This window comes from Lycium barbarum, chromosome 6 (genome assembly GCF_019175385.1).
Source record: "Lycium barbarum isolate Lr01 chromosome 6, ASM1917538v2, whole genome shotgun sequence".
Lineage (NCBI taxonomy): Eukaryota > Viridiplantae > Streptophyta > Magnoliopsida > Solanales > Solanaceae > Lycium > Lycium barbarum.
Genome location: NC_083342.1, coordinates 17,871,368 through 17,879,388, shown reverse-complemented (window position 1 = coordinate 17,879,388; position 8,021 = coordinate 17,871,368).

Genomic DNA, 8,021 nt, shown 5'->3' with positions numbered 1-8,021 from the left:
GTCTGGAATGCCTGACATGACTAAAGTGACTGTCTTGGCATGATAGTCCAAGATCGCATGATAAGGAGAAAGCCAGGTCATACCCAAAATAATATCAAAATCCACCATATCAAGTATCATCAAGTCTACACACGTGTCATAACACATAAAGGTAACCGAGCACGACCGATAGACTCGATCAACCACAACAGAATCTCCGACTGGAGTAGACACATGAATAGGTACTGCCATGCTATCACAAGTCAAATCCCAGCCAATAGCATGATATGCAGACATATACAGATAGATTAATCCAAGATCAAATAATACAGACGCTGCTCTATATCGGACAGAAACGGTACCTGAAATGACAGTATCTGAGGCCTCTGCCTTGGGTCTACCTAGGAACAAATAACACTGAGCCCCACCACGACCAGACTATGATCCACCTCTCGAATTCTAGGACCCACCACTACCGACTTGGGACCCACTCCTAAAAATCTGGAGACCACCGTGGCTTGACTAAGCGCCACCTCTCGAAAAAGTACCACCTCGACTACCTGAAGCTATCGGGGTCCTCTGGGGCTGATAATCCTGTCTGAGTCGCTGAAAAACTCGAGAAACATTACCAAGTGTTCCACATGTATTATAAGCCTTAGGAGGCGGAGTTTGATCAACCAAAATTGAAGACCCAGCTGGAACAACTCTGTCTGTTGGTCGAGAATATGAGCTCTCAGAAGCTCTCTGCCTGGATGGCCCACTAGAAGAAGCCTACAGTGCTGACTGCATAAGGCAACTGGAATAGGACTGATACTGCCTCGAAGATTGTCCGGCGCCCTTCGAGCTGGAACCTCTATAACCCCATCGCTGCCTCTTCTCACTAACCTCTCCAAATGCGTAGGCCTTAGCAGCCTTGACTAAGGAAGCATGCTCAACAGTGGACCGGAAGGAAGCACCCATGGCCTCAAGCTAAAGGCATGGGAACTGAAGAGCAGTAAAGAGCCCACCAACAAATCGTCGAATCCAGTCGGGCTCAGTAGGGATCAGGGGTGTTGAATAACGGGCCAAATGTAAATAGCGAGTCACATAAGCATTAACGGACAATCCCTTCTGCTGCAAGTGGAGGAACTCGTCTCTACGTGACTCTCTCAAAACCCGGGGCACATACTTCTCAAAGAAGGCCTGATAAAACTATGTCCAAGTAAGTGGAGGAGAACCCACTGGTCTGCAAGAAATGAAGTACCTCCACCAGGTCTTCGCATGTCTGCAAAACTGGTATGACACATAATCGACCCTGTGGGTGTCAACAATCCCCATCCTGTGCAACAACTAGTGCATGCCCATTATAAACTCATATGCATCCTCTCTAGAAGTGCTAGAGAATATCGGCGGCTCCATCTTCCTGAATATCCCTACTTGCTCCTAATAGATCAAGTTCATAATAGGGCTTGCCATGGGTCTAAGGTTATCTCCCGAGGCTAGCATTGCATCCATTTGTGGAGCTACAGCCCATCAGGATGCCCTGCACGGGTCTGCCTCTACTCGAGGGTCTACCCCCACCTTTAGTTTGTGATCCTCCATCCTGAGAAGTAATACCAGCGGCAGCCTGCTGGGCATCCAAATGGAGTAGAACACGATCCATAGTATCCTGCATCATCTGCTCTGAAGTGGCCTCGGGATGTGTCCGTGCTGGAGCCACATCATCCCCGATGACTTGGTCTCGAACTTGCTGAACCTCAGGCTTTGGAGACAGAGATCTCGCATGCCGCTGCCTTACCGCAGGAGCCCCTACCCCTGGCTAGTGTAGCCATGAGTCCTCATCATCTGTGAGAGAAGAGATAAGAATCAGATACCAATTCGATTGTTCCAGATACCAATTAGAATAAAGTAGCATGAAAGAATGAACAAAACTGAAGTTTCCTAAATGTCCTATAACCTCTCGCAGATAAGTACGGAGTTCATTGTACCGATCCACGAGACTCTACTAAACACACTCTTATATTATAGATCGGGTAACCTAGGGCTCTAATACTAACTTGTCACGACCCCTTTTTACTAAGTCGTGCGGACACCTACCTTTCCTACCTTGGTAAGCGAACCCTTATCCCAACAATCATAAAAACATAAATAAAGCAGAAGATGATAGAATAACGTAAGTCTCACGATAATAATATAAAGAAAATGCGGAAGTAAATGAAATCCACCCCAGTATCTGGTCTGGTCATACAAGAGCATCTAACTAAATACTATATGTCTGAATAACAGTAATACATAAATAGTCTAAAAAATCATGGCTCAAGATGGGAATAAAGACATAATAAAAGGAAGAGTTTTCGAGCAGCGAACGTCCTCATGCTCACGCTAAAGAGACTCGAATCAACAATCCTCGATTATCAGCCACGAGGAGTAGAAGTGGATCCCACCTAGTACTCTACATTCATAAAAGAATGCAGCCAGTGCAAGTCCGTATAAACAACAAGTACTGGTAGGTATCATAGGCCGACTAAGACTAGCTAACGTATATAAAGACAACAAAGCAAGATAAACACATAAACCAACAAGTACAAGTCAACATGAATCCATATCCACATTACAAGTCATCACCTATGTTATAGCATTTAAACCCAACTGTGCCAAGTCTCGGTATAATTAATCCGAACCAGTACATCACAATCATATCACAACAAGTCATCACCTATGTTATAGCATCTAAGCCCAACTGTGTCAAGTCTCAGTATAATCATTCTGAACCAGTATATCATAATCGTATCACAACATATCACAGGAAACCAAAAGGTACAATGCAATGCAATAATGTATATACGATGAATGCAATGCGTATGCACTGTACACATGTACTCCGACAATGAAACATCACATCTCGGCAGCACAACCCATGGGGGACCTGCAAAGTCCATGTACGACCCGCTTCGAAAAATGACCTCAGATCACGAGCACTCTCTCCATCCTGGCAAAAGACCTCGGACATTGTACACTCATTCGTTCTCGGGAAGAAACCTCGAGCAACGTAAACTCAGTCCGCTTCGATAAATGGCCTCGGATCACGGACTCTCATCTTTCTTTTACGCTCTCCGGCAGAGACCTCGGAGGCTACACTCTCTTACTTATCATCATCAGTACCATAACCATGCAATATCAATGTATCATGAAAATGAGTATGAATACGATATAATGTAATATGAACAACTAATTCAATCCCAAACAGTACTACACAGGGCACACAAGTAATATCAATAATAAGGCTACACACTAAGCCATAATGAAATCACAATCTCATCTCAATGTCAATCAATTATAGTACCGCAATATCATAGTCATGATCTATCACTAGTCACAATTACCCAATGCAACGAGCTAATAAGTAAATAAAACAAGATAAGCCAATCAACACAACGGGGTGGCTAGCCTCCAAATCACACAACAAGGCCCAACCTAAGACAATATCTGACCCAACTTCATACTCGAAGGTTTACATGCATTCTTTGACAATATCATCTACACATACACTTCACTAATCGTAGTCTCACCATAAGGTAAACCATAACCTGCCTGGAGAGTCGAATAGCAAAGTCTCCAATAATCAAACCTTAGTCTTTCCCTTCCTTTGAGCCTCGAGATAATGAAAGTCTAAACATATCCGAATCATGAAATTAGAATCAAGAAGAAACATCATTCAAACCTTACTTCTATCCAAGACCCAAATCCCAACCTATGAAATGGGGTTTATGAACTAGAAGGATGGAATAAGGAATCTATATGTCTCAACATGAAATTAACATTCTAGGTGGTGAATTCCCATCAATTATAAGCTAAAAGAACTAACAAATCACTTAAATTCAGATTCTAGGCAAAACCCCCAAATTTGGGTATGAACCCTAACTTCCAGTTCCATAAATTAGCCACTAATTAGGGAGGAATCATGCAATAATAGATTCTAATCATCAAGTCCATGCTTAATGAAGCCAACCCAATCAATAAACCAAGATTTAATAGCCTAGAATGAAGAATCCATTGAACCCTCTTTTAATCCTCAAGCTCTTAATGAAACTAGCATGATAATGGATTCCTAAGGTGATTAATGGAATATGGAATAGCAATGAAGATGGAAGGACTTACCACAATGATTTCCCCCTAAGAAATGCCTTGAAAATAGCTCTACTTTCGGAATGGTAATGAATGAGGGACTTAGGACTTTTAACGCTCATTTAATGAATCTAACTGCCCGTCACCCGCTTTAGTGCCAACTATACCGCTTCAGCGGTCCCATGACGCTTCAGCGGTCCTGCCCAATTCTACGTAACCGCTACAGCGGTAGGCTACCGCGGTCCTGATGCGGCTATAGCGGGCACTAGATACCAGAATTGTCAAGTTTCACAATCTCAACCCGAAATCCTGACTATCTATCACCCGAGACCATCTGTCACATACCATATATGCAGACATACATAAAAACACGCTATGAACGCACTCGTGGCCTCAAAAATTCCCAACGGAGATCTCATTGACCAGGACAACCCCCGATACCTTAAATCCAACTTCCCAACCCAAGTCCCAAAATGCACTCGAGTGCATTGGGAGCCAAACTGAATACATTCCCAAAATGCACCCAAGTGCATTGGGAGCCGAACATACGCACAAGTTCTAAAAGACCATCCAGACCTCTCGAAATCGACGGATTCCTGAAAAAGGTTTGTTTACTCAAAAGTCAACTTTGTGTCAACTATTTTTAGCCTTAAGTCCAAACTTCTCACAAAGTCATCCAAATCAAATCCAAAGACCTCAGGAAGCATGTCAACGGTCCCCTCAGGTCAAATGTGAGGTAAAAAAGCTCAGGGAAGGGTCAAATGTATCGAAAAGACTATAACGACCAAACGGGTCGTTACAGTACTGGATTCGATAATCAGACTATGTTGTGTTTTATCTGAATGTGAGCATGCCTACTTTTTCGATCTCTTTCTTATATATATGATTTTCTAACTGTTGGCGGCCTATGATGCGTACTCAGTACGTGTTGTTGTACTGATTCTACCTTGCTGCATTCTTTCTGAGTGTAGAGTTTGTGACATGATCGACTTCTGCACCCCCTGACTGAGTCCCGAGGCCTTCTGACGAGTTTTCCAGGGTGTGCATTAGATGGATTCGCTTCCCGGATGCCTCTTCTTAGTTACTTGTCTTATTTTGATATTCTGAGACAGTATTCCATTATAAGACATGTATTCATATTTAGACTTATAATATTTGTAGTACTGGCTTTTGTACGGCCTTAGACCACATTCCTTGAGATTGTTGTATTATTTCAGCGCTTAGTCACTATCCTTATTATTATTATTATCCTTATTATTATTATCCTTATTATTATTATTATTATTATTATTATTATTATTATTATTATTATTATTATTATTATTATTATTATTATTATTATTATTATTATTATTATTATTATTATCCTTATTATTATTATTATCATTATCATTATCATTATCATTATTATTATTATTATTATTATTATTATTATATTATTATTATTATTATTATTATTATTATTATTATTATTATTATTATTATTATTATTATTATTATTATTATTATCATTATCATTATCATTATCATTATCATTATCATTATCATTATCATCATTATGATGATGATTATCATTATCATTATCATTATTATTATTATTATTATTATTATTATTATTATTATTATTATTATTATTATTATTATTATTATTATTTGAGACTTATATTCGATTGCCTTGATTAATTTATTATGGTTGAATGAATGATTTGAGAAAGGGTTCGCCTACCGAGGTGGAAAATGTTAGGTGCCAGCATGATTCCCCTAGTTGGGGCGTGACAGATATCAAGAGACAGAGAGAAATATAGTCCAAATCACATAATATCAAGTATGGCGACAAGCCCACATAACAGACATCGTACAAACCCGTGGATTTAACACAACAACCATGCACGAAGGTCTATCATGCATTTCCCATCAATAACTAACATCTACATATGTTTCGCTAATCGGAGTCTAACCAAAGGTAAGTCGTAACCTACCTCAACAGCCGAAAAAGTGCCACAAACTACTCCACTTGAGCTTCTCCCTTTCGGTTTGCCTCGGAACAGTCAAAGTCTATCAAATTAGTACTCTATGTTAGTACATGAGCCTAGGGACCCCCATATTAAAATACTTCTAAAACAACTCTGAAAATGACCCTGGGCCTGCAAGGGCAAAATAGGAATTTTAATGAAAAATTAGGTTACCCAAAGTGTAAGTAGTCAATAACTCAAGTTTTATGCAATTCTAACCCCAACTGAGCCTTAATTTCATCAATAATAATAATAAAAAAACCCCAATTTGGAAAAAACCCCTCAATTTCCATAACAAGATTATGGAATAAAAACAAAAGGGGGATTTAAGCATAGGGACCAATTACCCATTGATTAAATGATTAGAGACTAAGAAACTTCTCAACAAAACTCAATTTAGAAGAAATAGATCAAAAGCCAATTTAAGATTCATCACACAAAGCCCTAACTTATAACATGGTTTCTAACTTGATTTCCCAAAATCAAAGGTAACATAACCGTAAAATGAAGATAAAGAACTTACCCAATGGAAGAATCTCACCAAGCTCCTCAAAGCCGCCATACAAATCCCTCTAAGTCTCAATTTTGGTGAATGAAGACTTCGAATTTGGGAATTGAAGATTCTGATTTTTCTAGCTATTTCGCACCTGCAAACCCCTTTCCGCAGGTGCGACCTCGCATCTGCAGAGAATTGTTCACAGATGCAGCCACACTAAACACCTCATCCTTGCATCTACGAGCAAAGTCTCACAGAGGTGGGCCTATAGATGAGAACCCAAGTCCGTAGATGCGGCACAACAGAAACCAGAAAAATTTGGTTTTTCCCCAAGTTCCACCCTAAACCGAAACTCACCAGAGAATTCCCAGATACAAATAAAATATGCAACTCACTATAAAAACATGCTACGAACCCATTCGTGCCCTCAGAATTCCTAAAATAGGTCATCTTGATCTGGTTAACCCCAAACCCCAAAAACAAGGTTTCCAAAGACCACAATGCCCCGAGTGCCTCGAGAATTGAACCAAACATCCTACCAAGTTATAATCGACCTTCTGGGCCTAATGAAACCGACGAAAATCCCAAAAAGACTTGTTTGCCCAAAAGTCAACTATTGTTCAACACTTTTTCACTTCTTCAACTTATAAGCTTCTGATTTCCTCATATTCCATCAAGACTCACTGACTACCTCAGGAACCATGCCACCCATCCCCGCAGGTCAGAATCACTCTAACGAAGCTAGGAGAATTGAAAATGGGGTAAAAGGGTCAAAAAGGCCTAAACTTCCAAACAAATCGTTATATCAGATACCAATTAAACAACCGTCCGTCCTCGAACAGAAAAGAGAGACGGAGAAGGAAAGTACCTGCATCAGTATAAACCTGAGGATATATACTACACATAACGGCCTCGGTCTCCCATGTAGCCTCATTAACTGGACGGTGCTTCCATTGCACCTTCATTAAAGCTATCTCTTTTGATCTCAACTTGCTCACTTGCCTATCCAATATCGCTACCGATTTCTCTTTAAAGGATAGATTCTGATCGAACATTACTGAGTCCCACTGGATGATATAGGGCCCATTTGAATGATACTTGTTCAACATGGAAACATGGAACACCGAGTGAACACCCGCTAAGCTTGGTGGCAAAGCTGACTCATAAGCCACCTCACCAACGCGTCGAAGAATCTCAAAAGGGACAATGAACCTCGGGCTTAAATTGCCCTTCTTTCCAAATCTCATCACAACCTTGATAGGTTAGATCTTCAGTAGAACCTAGTCACCAACCATGAACTCCAAATCCTGAACCTTCCGATCCGCATACTCCTTTTGCCTTCTCTGAGCCACAAGAAACTTTTCTTGTATCAACTTCACTTTATCCAAGGACTCTCTCAACAAGTCTTTACCCCATGGTCTCACCTCAAA